Raw genomic sequence first — 17,720 nt, forward strand, 5'->3', positions numbered from 1 at the left:
TCTTAATCATCTCCCTTCTCTTCTCTTCTCTGACACTGCTTCCACTCTGTGTAGGTCCTTATCACTTAACACCTGCATTGCTGCTATAGCCTGCTTAGGGATCTGGCTGCCGTAAGTATCTTCATCTCCAATCATCTACCATTTAGCCAATTGAAGTGATTTTCTAAAGTGCAGGTCTATTCATGTTAACCCCCTGTTCAATCAACTCTAGTGACTCCCTGTCACCTTTAATAAATTCTCTATTTGAATTTGGAAGCCTTTGATAGCCTGGTCCCTACCTATCTTTTCAGTTTTCTTATACCTTACTCTTTTCACATCTTCTTTGATCTGGTGACAAGGACATCATTATTTTTTCCTCCATTTCTTGTCCCTGACCATTTCATGGTTGGCTCCCTATTCTTGGGACTCTCTCCCTTATCTCCACCTACAGATAGACATTACTATTTTGTTTATCCTGTTTCATGGCCTCTAGTTCTTCACTTTATTTGATTCATTCTGAACATGGAGACCCAGTGAATTTCTCATAAAGGATCTTTCGTCAAGCATTTTGCTTCCTTATTCCCAAAACTTTAGTAAATATTTTAGTAAATAGGATAATGTACAAACTTTGTTACTTTCTCTTCTCTTAGGGTTCAAATAAGTAAAATCTTTTCCCTAAACAATTTAGCTAAAAGATAATGGAAAAATGACAGCACAAGTAAATTGGCCTGAGGATTGGAGTTCAAATTCTGCCTCTGTTTCAATTAATCAATACATATTTATTATGTCCCTACTATGTTCCAGGATAGGTATCTTCTTGTAACTCTTCATTGGGGTCAAGCTTATTCTTTTTAACTTAATCATTTGTGTTTGTTATTTGGATTTATATTCTTATGGTCTTTATATTTAATTTTCTATCTTCATTGACATGTTTTGTGTCATTGTAAAAAAAGCCAATGGTATTTTCCACCAAGAGTTAAATAGTAAATGCTGTGGAATCCTAGTCCTAGTTCAATGGGAAAAGATATAATTTGGGATGATGATTTTTATCTATAATTACATTTCTCTCTGGCTGTCAAAGTGTATGAGCCTTATATAAAATGTATTGTTGCTTCTGTGATAAATTACTTAGGGAGGGGAAACCTTTGTTTATGGTTGGAGGGGAACTTTGTAATTACTGCATGAAGATACTTGAAACTTTTGCCACATTGAAAGGCACCGGATGTTCTAAGAAAATCAATATGCCATATTCCTCTCTGAACCTAAAGGGAACACAGTTATTGAGGTCTGAAATAGCTTCCCCCCAAATCATAATTCCTGCACCACAGGGATTTGTGAGTGCTCTGTGCGGCTAACAGCTAATCATACTGTACTTGGTGAATTACTTTCATTATGCAGAATAAACTTAGTCATTGCACATTACAAGGAATTCTGAAATCATTCCATTAAATAAGCAATGCTAGGCAGGCTATTCATTTTCAAGATCTATTGCCAAAAGGTTCATGAATATTAAGTGAACACTTGTTTTATTCTTTTTAAATTCAATTGTGGTTTGGGCAGAGACTGTGTAAAACAGAGGGCAGAAGATCTAAATATCAGCAATAATCATCCTAAGAATTGAGTCCCTTCAAAGATTAGAACAATCTCCAGTCATTTATGAAGCTCGGCACATCTGTAAAGGAATGTGTTAGGAGCTGTTATTCATTGATTTCTAGCTCCAGATAAGCCTTTCTTGTTATTTTGTGGCTTAACAGATTGCAAAGTCCTGGGTTTGCTAACTGGTGGGTTGTATTTCAAAATCAACCCTTAAAATATAAAGAATGTCTTCAATCTAAAAACTGTGAGCATCAAGATCAGCAACAGTAAGGTTGTAAAAATAAGAAGAAAAATACACATAACATATCTTGGGAAAATTCAAAAAGGATGTAATTTTTAGTTACTGACTACTGGATTTGGCATGAACATCAATAGTTCTTTTTAACAAAATGAAAGGTCATTTTCCAGGGATATATATAGTGTTCCTTCTTGACTTGAATTCTCAGCCCTTTTCATAGTGCTTGATGCACAGTAATCACTTAATAAATACTTTCAAAAAAATCCAGTATTTGATAAAAACTTCTGGGAAAATTGGAAGACTGTGGGAGAGATTAAGTTTGGATCAACACCTCACACCCTACACCAAGATAAACTAAGAATGGGTGAATGACTTGAATATAAAAAGGAAACTATAAGTAAATTAGGTGAACACAGAATAGTATACATGTCAGACCTTTGGGAAGGGAAAGATTTTAAAACCAAGCAAGACTTAGAAAGAGTTACAAAATGCAAAATAAATAATTTTGACTACATCAAATTAAAAAGTTTTTGTACAAACAAAACCAATATAACTAAAATTAGAAGGAAAGCAACAAATTGGGAAACAATCTTCACAACAAAAGCTCTGACAAAGGTCCAATTACTCAAATTTATAAAGAGCTAAACCAGTTATACAAAAAATCAAGCCATTCTCCAATTGAAAAATGGGCAAGGGACATGAATAGGCAGTTCTCAGCCAAAGAAATCGAAACTATTAACAAGCACATGAAGAAGTGCTCTACATCTATTATAATCAGAGAGATGCAAATCAAAACAACTCTGAGGTATCACCTCACACATAGCAGACTGGTCAACGTGACAGCAAAGGAAAGTAATGAATGCTGGAGGGGATGCGGCAAAGTGGGGACACTAATTCATTGCTGGTGGAGTTGTGAATTGATCCAACCATTCTGGAGGGCAATTTGGAACTATGCCCAAAGGGTGATAAAAGACTGTCTGCCCTTTGACCCAGCCATAGCACTGCTGGGTTTGTACCCCAAAGAGATCATAAGGAAAAAGACTTGTACAAGAATATTCAAAGCTGCACTCTTTGTGGTGGCCAAAAATTGGAAAATGAAGGGATGCCCTTCAATTGGGGAATGGCTGAAAAAATTGTGGTATATGTTGGTGATGGGATACTCTTGTGCTAAAAGGAATAATAAAGTGGAGGAATTCCATGGAGACTGGAACGACCTCCAGGAAGTGATGCAGAGTGAAAGGAGCAGAACCAGGAAAACATTGTACACAGAGACAAACACACTGTGGTACAAGAGAACATAATGGACGTCTCCATTAATGGCTTTACAATGTCCCTGAACAATCTGCAGGGATCTATGAGGAAAAAAAAAAACTATCCTCAAGCAGAGGACAAACTGAGGGAGTAAAAACACCGAGGAAAAGCAACTGCTTGACTACAGAGATTGAGGGGACATGATGGAGGAAAGATGCTAAATGAGCACTCTAATGCAAATACCAACAGCAAGGAAATGGGTTCAGAGCAAGGACACATGTGATACCCAGACGAATCACGTGTTAGCTAGGGGAGGAATGGCGGGGGGAGGGAGGGAGGAAAAGAAAATGATCTGTTTCCAATGAATAATGTATGAAAATGACCAAATAAAATAATGTTTTAAAAACAAAAAACATACTTTCCATTCACTCATTTATTCATTCAACAGATCCCTTCAGTTGCATGGTGGCAGGGGGACTACCCATCAACAGTCTATAGTTCTGGGTGAAACTACACAGATCCTCTATTCTACCTGAACCATGGAAAATCCCCAAACCAAGATTCTGATCCTTGATTTCTGAGTAGGGATTTACTCCCTGAATCTTCCAAAGTAGTACTTATCCATCATCTGCTGTGTTGGCCCTGTATGGAATGTCTTGATACAAGAGAGAAATTTAAGACATTTATTTCACTTAATGAGCTTGAAATCTACTTAGACTGGCATGATTTAGTCATATTAAAAGATAAATAGCCACCCAAAATGGCATGCCATAAGTGCTCAATGTGGTACATTGATTATAGTAAGGATAACAATTTAAAAAAATTCTTCTTTGTGATAGAGAAAAACAACATTAAGGGCTCTGCTTCATTAAGGGATTTCCAGTGCAAATGCTAAGATAATCTGTTTCTTCATTAGATCCAAGAAAAAGAGATAACTGTCAAGAATCCAGTATTTCTCATCTCTTGTGATATTCCTCCTTTGATAGTTAACAGGTAACAAGTCCTGAAGAATAGTCTCAGCTTTTCTGTTTGGGAGTAGACTCATAGTCAGTCATATATCCTCAAAATAAGATGCATCAAATGGTATTAACCAATGACCCTCCAGGAAAATGTAAGTTTTTTCAAGAACAAAGGCTATGTAATTTATTTACCTTCATACCACTGGTTTACCAGAGGACTTATGATTTAATTAAATTTAATAAGATTTTATAAAATGTCTACTACATTCAATGGCAAGTAGGTGACTAAGTGGATTGAGAGCCATCCTTAGAGATGGGAGGTCTTGGATTCAAATCTGATACTTCAGATACTTCTTAGCTGTGTGACCCTGAGCAAGTCATGCAACCCCACATTGCCTAGCCCTTATCACTCTTCTGTCTTGAAACTAATTCTTAGTATTGATCCTAAGGCAGAAGGTAAGGTTTTTTTTTAAATACATATAAATTTTTAATAATGTCTACTATATTCCAGGCACTGTGCTAGGTTCTAGGTCTGTCTGCTTACCTACCTATCTCTCTATTACCTGAACTACTACTAATCCAATGCTTTAAAATCTGCATAGTGCTTTATAAATATCATCTCATTTATCTTCACAACAACACTGGGAGTAGGTGCTGTTATTGTCTGCATTTTGTAGATGAGGAACTTGAGGCAGACATTTGAAATGATATCACAGCTACTAAATGTCTAAGTCTGGATTTGAACTCCTATCACCCTGATTCTAGGTGTAGTGCTCTACCCATTATGCTGCCATAATACATAGCTGCAATATTTAGACCTCAAGCTTTTCCTCTTCTTCATCTCTCTCTCAGACTTATCATCACTTAATATATGAACACACACACATATATTACAATATTTCATGTGGAACATTTATGAATTGGTTGTATTTATAAAAGCAAATATAAGAAGCAGTGTGGAGTTTTAGTTAAAAGACTGGACTCACAATGCAGAAGACTTGGGTTCAAAACCTATCTGTGATGAATACTATCTCTGTGACTCTTAGCAGTTCATTTAAGTTCTCACTATCCAAGGCAAATCTCTAAGACTATAAAATGCAGAAAAAGATGCTGATCTTCGTTGGGAGAAGATGTTATTTACTAGGAGCTTCCTATGCCAATAAAATCATAGGTTGACCTCAGAAAACAAAATAAACACAAAATAATGTTAGACATAGTAGATATTTAAATACAGCTTGATTTGAAGTGCCAAAGTTAGGTTAAATTTTTTTCTCTGTAGAACCTGATATCATTTTATTTTACAGTAACTCATTAAAGATAGTAGAAAGGGTACCAGAGATGCAAAGAGATTGGGTGAGCATCCTCAAGTCATATAACTAGTGGCAGAGCCTACTTTGCTATAGCCTTTCCCTCTCACGCTAGGACTTTTCCCACTAGAAAGATTACATGACCACCCAGAAGGAAATTTTCAAAGCTACCCTCAAGGTAAGATTCAATCTTTACAACGAGTCTGGAATTGCATGGAAAGATTTTACAACATACTTATTAGAAGCACAATTTTAAGAGACTTGGAGTAGTTCCTGAAGCAATCCATCCACAGTAGAATAGATGTCTGTTCACTTGAGCAAAGTGGAAAAAAAAATTGGAGTTGGTTCCCACCTGCAGTACCTGCATGACAATAAAGGAAGATAACTGTTAACAAAGAAATAGCTTTCATCCATCATCAAAGGAGTAAATGGTACCTCTCTCCGATCAGCTACTGATTTTCACCTTCTATCATCCATCTTACTAATGGTAGATTCCATGATGTTTTAGAGGCTTGGCTGAGATTGGTTGATGATTAGCAATCTTTGGGTCTCCCTTCAAGTTTTTGAAATTTTAAAAGGTCAAACAAAAAGAGACTTGGATATTTTTTCATGGTGGTGATGGTGATGAAGTACACAGTGTGGAAAGCCTATTCAGTTATAGAAAATCAAGTCTCTTTATCTATGCCATTCATTAATCTTAATTTTTTTTGTTTCTTAAATCATACATGTTTCTTAAATCATACATCTTGCTTAATGATTGTGGGAAATCAAGGGGGAGGGGCAATTATGAAGGTGTGATACCTTACACACAATGTACCATGAGGCTTTCTTTCTTTTTCTTCCTTCCTTCCTTCCTTCCTTCCTTCCTTCCTTCCTTCCTTCCTTCCTTCCTTCCTTCCTTCCTTCCTTCCTTCCTTCCTTCCTTCCTTCCTTCCTTCCTTCCTTCCTTCCTTCCTTCCTTCCTTTAAACCCTTATCTTCTGTCTTGGAGTCAATATTGACTCCAAGGCAGAAGAGTGGTAAGGGCTAGGCAATGGAGATTAAGTGACTTGTCCAGAGTCACACAGCTGGGAAGTGTCTGAGGCCAGATTTGAACCTAGGACCTCCAATCTCTAGGCCTGACTCTCAATCCACTGAGCTACCCAGCTGCCCTTCTTTCTTTTTAAAGTTTTTTCCCATGGTTACATGATTCTTATTGTCTTCCTCCCCTCTCCCCCACCCAGTTGACAAGCTATTTCATTGTGTTATACACATATTATCACTCAAATCCTATTTCCATATTATTAATTTTTAAAGAGAATAATCTTATACAACCAAAACCCTAAATCATATCCATATAAACAAGTGATAAATCATATGTTTTCATCTGCATTTCTACTCCTATGGTTCTTTCTCCAGATGTGAAGAGCATTTTTTTCTCCTAAAGTGCCTCAGCATTGTCTTGGATCATTGCATTGCTTTTGGTAGCAAAGTCTATCATATTTGATCATTCCACAATGTTTCAGTTAATGTATACAATGGTCTCCTGGCTCTGCTTATTTCACTCTGCGTCAATTCATGAAGGTCTTTCCAGTTCTCTCTGACATCATCCTGTTCATCATTCCTTATAGCCCAATAGTATTTCATCACCACCATACACCACAATTTGTTCAACCATTCCCCAATCCAGGGATACTCCCTAATTTTCCAATTTTTTGCCAGCACAAAAAGTGCAGCTATAAATATTTTTGTACAAACAACTTTTCCCATTTTTTCTCTTTGGGATACAAACCTAGTAGAGGTATTGCTGGATCAAAGGATATGTATTCTTTTAAAGTCATGGGGATTTCTTCAGAAATCTGGCAAAATATCACTTTGTTCATCTTGAAGTTTTATATGAAATAATTGGTATGTCAGAATATGACCATGAGGTACAAGCGGCAGAGTAATTTGGTTAGTACCTTTAAACTCTTCTAGGTCTATCATTTTCATCTCATGGTACTCCCTTCATTTGAGCAGGTCATGCATTTGTCCTCAGCTTGAGCATTTCTGCTTCAGATGAATAGAATTCAATAACTAAATTATGAAATGAAAAAAAAATTAAAATGCAAATGATCTTGATGGGAAAGAAAGAAAGTGCCCCAAGAAAATTGGTGTAGATTAATCTATCATCTTATATTTTTCAGAGACAATCGAGAAGATGAAAGTGAAATCAGATAACTAAGAATGGACACAGGTATAAGAATAATGATAAGAGCACTAAACCCAGAGGAAACCAATGATTGCAATGAGTATGAAGGACCATCAAAAGAACAAAAGAACATGTTTAACTATACTGTAGGCAAGCTCAAATTCAAAAGGGGAATAGGTGGTGGGGCAGCAAGGTGGCTTAGTGGATAAGAAGCAAGACCTGGCTTGGAGAGGTCTTGGGTTCAAATCTGACCTCAGATACTTCATGGCTGAGTGACCCTAGGTAAGTTACTTGGTCCCCATTGCTTAACTTTTACTGGTCCTCTGCCTTGGAACCAATATACAGGATTGATTTTAAGACAGAAGGTAAGTTTATTTTTGTTTATTTGTTTGTTTTGTTTTGTTTCTAAGGGGAATAGCTCTGTAATTGTGAGTGCATTGAATGAGGTAGAAGACAGTGGTATAATAAACAGAACCTTCAGACTTGTGACTGGATTTTGAATCAAGAACCTGACCTTCAAATCTTCAGTCTCTGCCCCTTGCTGTCTGTGTGACTAAGAAGGAGTTGTTAATCTCATGATCCTCAATTCCTTAATCAGCAAAATGAGATAGGCTGAGAGAGAAAATAAGAGAGAAAGAGAAAAAGAGAGAGAAAGAGAGAGAGAAATAGAGAATGAGAAAGAGACAGAGACAGAGTCAGAGACAGACAGACAGATAGACACAGAGATCCAAAGAGATGGTGAGCAGGGCAGGAATCCAAGATTCTAAGATAACTTTTGGGGTATAAATCTGAGGCACTGGCAAGGAGAAGTCTGGAAAATTTATTATAGTACACTGTCTAGAAAATTAGAATTATTATTAAGAAGACATTCAAATCCTTTCTCATATCTTTATTAGCTCTGTGATTTTGGGTAAGTTACTTTACCTCGACCAGCCTTGATTTCCTCTTCTGTAAAATGGTAATAGTAATGTTACTCAACTTTTGAGGTTTTTAGAAAATGAAATGCAATAAAGTTTGTACAGCACTTTGAAAACTGCAAAAGTGCTGCATAAATAGAAGGCTGATTGGATGCCTTATTGAGCAAGTCTTTCAGAAGCAATATGGAGATCTTTGGATTGCTGGCTCTTTATGAAACAAATTGTCCTTTGCTTTCTAATGGACAAGAATGAATCCAATGTCTAAGCCTCAGCAGAATCACATATCAAATTCCTACACTTATCATGTTAAATATTTAACCAATTTTAATTTTTTTTTTTGCTGGTGACAATTTAATGTAAGGCATGAAAGGATGCCTTTCCAATTTTTCACTCTAATACATAAGAAAATGAAATGTTCCATTAAAAAAATAATTGAACAACTTCTATGTGATTTTGTCACTCTTGTTACTGGCTACAGCAAAAGCTCAGTGACTAGCATCTGTTGAACCCTTTGGAACACTGGAATTAGAGTCAAAAGGCAAATAAATGAATATGGATTTTACTTTTTTGGCAAGATCTGGCAACATTCATGGGGCTGATATTTTTGATGCATGAAATGAATAGCTCTCCTGAAGGATTGCCTCCCATTTACATGCTGAGTTCCCTTCTCTCTCTGTCTGCCTTTCTTTTTCTCTTTGGGAGCCAGGTGGGAAATCAAAACCTCATCTCATGAGATCTAACTCCCATTAAGAAACTAAGCCCGTATCTGTTTGTGATTCCCACAGTTTCACTACTCCTGGAATTAGATTAAAAATGTCTGAGACAAAAGGAAAAGAATGAGTCTTGTTTATTCCACAGGAGTCAACCCATATTACCATAATTGAACAGAAGATACAGATCACTTGATATTCTATGAAGCACAAGCAGGTTTAGGTTATTTATTACAAAAATAGCAAATTAAAATAAAACTCTTTCCCTACATCTTTATTTGATTTGACTTCAAGGTAGATTTTAAAAATATGATACTTTTTAAAGATAAGAAATATATATTATACACATGATATATATATGTATATATTTGCCTTAGAAGTATAGCTTATTACTGTAGAAGTAAAATGGATAAAGCTGTCTATAATAGGAATGCCATTAATTATATACATTTCAAATATGTATATGTAATTTGTAAAGGGATGTTAATCTATGATTTCACTGGTCTCTCTACCAAATGAAAATATGAAATTTATAGTCTTAGAGCATCACCTGGCTCAGTGAAAGGTGATGTGACTTTGCCATGATATATATCACAGGCAGGCTATGTCATAGGCTAGACTTGAATTCATATCTTTTAGACTATAAGATTGTTTCCCCTTCATTCCAAATCACTTTTTTGTAAGGAAAGATGGTGGTCCAGGGTTGTGAATTCATTGGCATAGGAAATTCCATATGCTAATGAAGATATATAATTATTGATCATGAAGAGAAAAGGGAAGGGGAAAAGCAATAAATATTGTATAGTATCTGTTATGTGCCAGGCAATGGGCTAAGTAGTTTTTATGAATATTATCTCATTTGATCTGTACCACAACCCTGCAAGGTAGTTACTATTATGATCCATATTTTATAGTTGAGGAAACTGAGCCAAACAATGACTTGCTAGGGTAATACAACTAGAAAAATATCCAAGACGGAATTTTAACTAGTCTTTCTAACTTCAGACCCAACTTTCTATCTCGTGTGCCACTAACTACTTCTACCCTGACCTTGTCAGTACCCAGGGAACTAAGTGTTTAAATGTTCAGAACTGTAGTATGTGCATGAGAGGAGATTAGAATAGAAACCCCACTCTTAAGAATTTTAGGCTTGAGTAAGGTGAATATTGCTAGGAATTAGACCTAACTCTGTCTGGTGCATCTTGATTTCACAGACTTGAATCTGGCAGGATACACAGCATCCTCTTTCCTTCACAATAACTTCTTATCATTAAGGAAAATCCATAACTTCTGTTTAATTAGTTTTTGTATAGCTGCTAGATGAACTGGCTTATATAGGAAAAGAAAGAATATTTGCAAGGCAGTGCCAGAAGAAAGAGACATTTGATAAGACAACAAGGACATCCAAAACCTTATCATTTCTGCATTTCACAAAAAATGGAGGTTTCCAAAATGTTCCCCAAATTTCAGCATTTCTTGTCACCTGAGTTCATAAATCCTAATCTAATATTTCATTGTACCGTGGACATAGCCTTGGGTTCCTTGAATCTGTGTCAAGAAAGTGCAAGTTTTGAGAGGTTATGCCATCTTGGCCAAGTTTCAAAGACAGACCTAGATACATAATGAATCTGTTGGCCAAAGACCATCTTGGTCAAGCAGTAGGATTCTACCAATATACTGGCTGGCCAGTTACTTGGTGAAGCTATTTTTTGGTCTTGGTAACCCTAGAAACAAAAAAAAAATCCAAATCAGCCTTTAATGCTACATGACCTTTTTTCTACTTTAGCAGTTACTATGGCTGAGTTATAGAAGAAGAGGCAAAAAGTGCTAAAAATCACAGCTTTTAGATGGTCCAAGAACATGAACTTTTTGGTACACTAAGTGTGAGATGTTTGACTCATGGTCAAAGAGTGGAGGAATGGAAGCATATCAAACTTGATATTCAAGGATGACTCAGGTCCTTCTTAGAGAGGAAAGTAACAAAGGCTAATGCAACCAATGAAACATGGACTAATGCTCATTATAGGTGATGAGTAGGTAGAGATATTCGAGCACAAATTTGATCAGACCTTCCAAATTAAAACAATCATATATTTTAATGTAGATGATTTCATTCATTCATTCATTCATTCTGGAGATATGCATTTCAGTGCAAAAGTGAAAAAACATGAGAACACATGCCCTAGAAGTAAGACATAAAAGGGGCCAAAGATCTGGAGACTACAGAGAAATCTCAAATCTATATTATGAATATTTTCTTTTGATAGTAGTCTGGGAGTTGTTCAAAATAGAACCCTGGGGTTAGGGTCAGGAAGACCTGAATTCAAATCCTGCCTGAGATACTAACTGTGGGGCTGTGGGCTAATCTAAATCTCTTTTAGTTTCAGCTTCGTTATTTACAAAACAAGGACATTCATAGCTCTGACCTCTCAGGGGATTGTTAGGATGGATGATATAATATATGTAAAGTACTTTGCAGACCCTAAAGTGACATACACATACTAACCATTATTATTTTTAACAATGAAATTGGTTTTCATGGTCAGCAAATGAGCAATGACCTATGTTGGAGTCATTTACGAATTTGGTGACTGTTAATAGTCATGACTGATTTTCAATAACAAATATGCAAATCAGAACTAAATCAAAAGAAAGAATGAATAGAGGAAGGAGATATATAATGCATTTGAGATAATACTTACTTTATCTAACAATTATAATAATGCTTTTGATGATGATTCTAATGATAACATTTCTATAAGATGATGGGAAATGTACAAAAGAATGGATATTGACAGATATTATTACCATTGCATAAGAAAATTTAAAAGAAAAAATCAGTCTTGATAAGGAGGACAAAAAAGAACAGAGAAACTACTTAGAGGAAAATAACTAAATCAAAACTGTAGACCTTAGCAAATGAATATGGAAGGCAAGACTTTAAATATAAAGGCATTTGGAAAATCTTTTAGCAGAAAAGACTGGAGAATTATAACAATATTGTCTCATAAAACAGTGAGAAGGAAAGGGAAAAGAAACTAGTCCTCCCTCCCCCGACCTGATGAGATACTCAATTAAGTCAAATTATTTTAAGAATATTTAATGAAGAAACTGGATGTAAAAAATAATGGGATGGAAAATTCAAAATAATTGTCAAAATTCCTATGGCAAAATAATTTTTAAGTCAATATTTAGAGAGTTTTCACAAATAAACTCTAATATTGAAGGATTGAATATCTTCAAGGGAAATTAAAAGTGGGACTAATGTAAACAGTAATGAGAAGGATGTCTAGTCTAGGCCAAATATAAAAGAACCTTTATGTCAGAAACAGCATATTTTTGAGGATGTTGGGGAATTTGGTTATTAAGTTGTTGAAAAGAATAGAGGTTTTCAAATTCATAAAACATTATTTTTCCTTTAAAAATATAGTGCAATAGATACCAAAAAATTACTGTCCCCTGTGCTTGCTTTCCCATTTCTGCAAAAATGTTAGAATAACTTATGTATATTTCAAGGACTACATGGTGGAATTAACAAGCAGCTTTATAGACATGTAATTGACTCAAATTGTACAGAATACAAAATCCCTCTATTAATTGCTAAATAGTGATTTGGTAGTAAAACCCAAACCATCTCAGATGTTCTCCTTTGATGAGGTTCTAGAAGAAGTAGGTAGACTGTTGCATTTAGAGTCAGGAAGATCTGAGTTCAAAATCTGGTTTAGACTACATTACATTACTAGTAATGTAATCCTGGGAAATAATTTGACCTCTCAGTGCCTAGGATTGTGCAAATGTAAATTAAGTATAACAATAGTATCTTCCTTCCGTAGCTGTCATGAGGATCCAATGAGATAATTAAAAAAAAAATTTAGCACAGTTTCTGGAACAAAGTTGGTATTTAATAACAGTTTGTGCCTTCCCTTCCCTTCTCTTCCCTTCCCTTCTTTTCCCTTCCCTTCCCTTCCCTTCCCTTCCCTTCCCTTCCCTTCCCTTCCCTTCCCTTCCCTTCCCTTCCCTTCCCTTCCCTTCCCTTCCCTTCCCTTCTCTTCCCTTCCCTTCCCTTCCTCTCTCCTTTCCTTTCTGTTCCTTTCTTTCCCATTCTACTTCTTTCCTCTCCCACTTTCTCTCTCACTTGGTTGCTTCTTCCTTTCAATACTTGAGGACTAAGTCTCAAATAATCACCTTCTGCCTAAGAAAAATATCAATTCATTCCAGAAAAAGAAAGAGAAAAAGTGAGGAACTTTGAAGACAAATGAAATAAAGATTCCTAATGCCATCGTTATTCAGACATGGTTAGTTTGATCTGACCTCTGTTTAGAGCATCAGATTGTTAATGCTATTGAAGATCCTGAGAAACAGTAAGTCACGAACACTAAGCCTCCTCCTCTGTCTGGGAGAACAGTAATGACTTTCAAAGTCTGACCAAGCATTAAGGGATACTAGCAAATAAGATAGCCCTGAATAGAGCTTACTTCCCCCCACCCCATAGTTTTCACTCAATTTTAATACATGTTTAACAAAATAAAGGTATAAAACTCTCTTTACATGCAATATATATATATATATACATAATGTTATTTTTGTTTGTTTGTTTTTTAGTCAATATTTGGCCAGCAGTGGCTCAATTCTATTAGAATTTGATCCCTCTGGTATAGAGATTAGCCTTGGCATTGAGAAGAACTGAATTCAAATTCTGCTTCCTATCACACTGATTTATGTGACCATGTAGAAATCACTTAGCTTCTCAATAAAATGCAATGGGGAGGAAGCTTCTACACTGGGAGTTGCCCATGATAATGAAATTGAGGTGAGAAACAAGTAAAACAAAGGATATATCACACTTCTCATCTGGGTATCTCACCTTATTTCTCATATTTTACAATAGCAATTATCAGTTTTTTAAGGCAAAACAGCATTCTCACTGATAACAGATATTAGCAGCTTCCTTTTTAATTGTCAGAACTTTATTCATATTGAGGAAGATAGTGAGATATGATAGAAGAAAACGCATTGTCTCTGCAGTCTGAGGACAGTGGCTCCCATTCAATCTTTGATGATTATTGTATCTTTTGGGATGGTACCTCAATCCTCTGGGACCTGTTTCCTCAACTATAAAGGGAGTGTATTGGACAAAAACATCTCCGTAGTTCTTTCTAGATCTGGTTTTATGACTGTAAGATCTCAAACAACTTACTAAGGTAGAGAGCTTACGGTTTGTTTGTTCTGAACTTCTCCCAAAGAGTTATGCTGATCACAATTTAGCCAGTCATTACTTGGATCTGATCCAACTGTAATTAATGTTCTATTCTTTAACAAGTATATTTCATATCAAATATGTATAAATGCATAATGTATATATACATATATATGTATATATATACATGTATATACATATACATATACATATATATATATATATAATGAATCCATGGATAGGTCCATTTTCTTTATGTTTGTTTTTCCCAAGTAAAAAAGTGATTTTCAAACAATTTTGTTTTACTTTTTGAAAACAGAAATTAACCAGTAATGGGCATCTGTACTGTGACAGAAAACATCTAATGTTATAAAGGTAAGAACAACACATTTTGAACTTCCTTGGAGAAAAGGAAAGGATCACCTCCAGCTCCTGTTTACTGGTTCCTACTAACAATTTTTGTTGACAAATTCCCTTCTCCCTCTAATGCACTTGTTTCATCTAGGGTGTTCCCTCCTAATGGGATTTTGCCACAGGATTCCTGGCTACAGATGCATTTCCCTATGGTCATTAGTGAGTTAAGATACAGATGGCATATTGCTCCATGAGAAACCAGCATCATCGTGCATCTCTGCATCTGATCTGTGACATAGAAATGTCAAAATTAAGACAACTGAAGACTCCTTTCAAAATCAACCCAAGGGAATCAGAGGTGCTAAAAGAAAATGATATTCTCTGAAACCAAACCAAACACTTCTTGGCGAGATTTGTAGGGAAACTGTGTTTCTCTCTGTCTTCATTTGAACTGAATGGTCATCCATGTGTGAGAAAATCAATTTGAAAGCTAACTGAAATCTCTGGTCCATCATTCCCTGTGTGTATCTCCTACATTGGTGAGACTCTCAAATTTATTCCATCACACATGGATGGCTGGGCTCTCCAAATAAAATTGGCAAGCCACAATCTCTTCATGTGTGTGTGTAAAACTCACCTCCCTGAGAGGCAGCTGATTTTTGCAGTGAACTTCACAGCTGTTGCTAGATGTGTGTGTTTCAGGGCTACCATCTTCCCTTGTTGCTCATTCTTGGCTGCAATTATGGTGCTTATCCAGTACTTTCTGCTCCATTGTGAAAAGCATGCTAACGATTAGACTTAGCAGGAGCAGAAAAGTGATGTGCAGATATACTCACACATAGTGATATGCAGAACTTTGATATCCTCATTGCCTCAGTTTCCAAGGCAGGCATTCTGTCCACTAAAGCAGATCTCAACTCATTAATAGATTATGTAGTAGATAAGTCCTAGGGTGTTGCCTAGATGCATGTTGAGGTTAAATGACTTGTTCAAAAGTCATACAAGTAGTAAATGCTAGAAGCTGACTGTGAAGTCAGTTTTCCTGACTCCAAGTTCAGTCCTCTAAACTGTTACACCTCGCTGCCTCAACATATGATAATAACTTTCAAAATACCTTGTAGAAAGGCATCTTCCCCATACCCAAACCTTCAACCCTGATGTCCCTGTTGGATATTTGGATCTTTGGATCTTTTCCCCTTTAAAAATGTATTGTTCTATGCTGTATATCTCATGTAATACACCAGAATTTAAAACTAGAATCATTAAGTTCCACCCCCATATTTTATGGGTGAGGATAAGACTTATAAAGCTGAAAGGACTTGACCAAGGTCACGCAGGTAGTAATGGTGGTAAACAGAAACCTTTCACATTATGAAAAATTGAAAGCTCCTTGAAACTATTTTGTCTAAATACATCTGCAAATTCTCTTTGTTTTCTCCATTAACTGTGTGTAATTTAAAAATTATTTAATTAGCAGATTCTTTCAATATCTATTAAGTAGGACATTGGACCATTCATTTTATTTGTCTTTGTCAGTTTTGCTTGTCTCTTCTATGAAATAGTCTTTGAAAGAAAAGTAGCTTTTAGGGTTCCTAGAATAATTACTATGTTTAGATCAATCCCAATAATTTCCATGAGTAAAAATATTAATTTTGTTGCCCCATCTCTGTCTTTTGTAGCTTTTAACCCTATAAACCATCCTTATCTCCTCAGTACTATCTGCTCCTTCAACCTCAATGATTTTTTTTTCTTTTTGTTCTCTCACCTGTCTGCTTATCTGTTCTCAGTTCCCTATGCTAGATCATTAATTTTCTCTTGGTTATTGTGGGACCCTTTCCTTCCCTCCACATTTTTCTGTCCATGATTCTTCTCATCTGACAATCCCTTTAGCTTTTTGGGGTTGATTTATCATGTCTCATGCATATTTTTTCCTGGCATTCCCTTATTCAAATATCTCAATTGGCTACCTACTGCCTTGAAGATGAAACACACAATCCTCAACCACCACATTATAACTCCCAACTACATTTCCAATTTTATTTTATAGTATATTCTTTTACACACTCAGTCTTAGTCAAACTAGTTTGGTAGTGCGTCTCCATATACATCATTCTTCCTAACGTCCACCAGATAAAATATATAGTTTCCTCAAAACACAAGTAAGAATCATATTAGAGGATTGCCAGTGAAGGATGACTCCTGACTCTTGCCAGAAATGTGATGGGCTATAATTAGGAAAGGAGTCACCCCTTTCAGACATATCTAGTGTTACTGGAGAGTGTAGAGCATGGACCTAATGTGCCAGCAAGCCAGAGAAAGTTTCTATTGGCTCTTCCTCTTCTCCTTACTGCCTAATGAAAATGCTCTTTCAGGGTATGCCAAGACGCCTGGGCCACATTTGATATATTATTTTAAAAATTAATTAATTTGTTTGTTACATTTAAATACACAGCTTACTCCTTCCCTTCCTCTACTTCCTCCATTAGAGAAAGCACCTTTTGACAAAAAGAAACATGCACATATAAACTAGATCTTATTTATTTCTATTTATTGGTCCATTCTCTGGAGGTGGACATTTCCAAACAATATTTCTGTTGCTGTATATAATGTTCTCTTGGCTTTTGCTCATTTCACTCTTCATGATTTCATGTAGGTCTTTCCAGGTTTCCCCCAAATCAACCTGCCTGTCATTTCTTATGTATTTCATCACAGTTATTTGCCACAACTTGTTTAGCCATTCTATACATTCGCATTTCCAAAGTATTCCTTTGTCTTTGCCACATTATACTTTGTTATAGGCCAGCTAATGGATAGATAGACATGGAGTCAGGAGGATCTGAGTTCAGGACTGGAGAAGGAAATTACAAATCATCCAGTGTCTCTGCCAAGGACTCACAAAGAGTCAGACCGGACTGAAATACCTGAAGAACAACAATATTAACAACAACAATTTGTTTAAGGAGAACATTAAATTAAAGTTAGGAGCTGAGAGGGAGTCAGTGGAAGTAACACAAAGTGAACATAGATACTAGTCATGAGACTT

At 35.9% G+C, this 17,720-nt stretch overlaps 1 long non-coding RNA gene across 2 annotated transcripts in view; it reads left to right on the plus strand.

Annotated features, from left to right (window-relative positions):
* The window catches only part of LOC103096711 (uncharacterized), a 40,316-nt gene that overhangs the window by 6,752 nt on the left and 15,844 nt on the right, over positions 1 to 17,720 (plus strand). For both annotated transcript variants that reach the window (XR_001624469.2, XR_472057.3), the window contains 2 exons: positions 7,495 to 7,544; positions 14,643 to 14,698. This is a non-coding gene — a long non-coding RNA (uncharacterized LOC103096711). The remainder of the gene's footprint in view (positions 1 to 7,494; positions 7,545 to 14,642; positions 14,699 to 17,720) is intronic.

The sequence above is a fragment of the Monodelphis domestica genome, chromosome 8 (assembly GCF_027887165.1).
Source record: "Monodelphis domestica isolate mMonDom1 chromosome 8, mMonDom1.pri, whole genome shotgun sequence".
NCBI lineage: Eukaryota > Metazoa > Chordata > Mammalia > Didelphimorphia > Didelphidae > Monodelphis > Monodelphis domestica.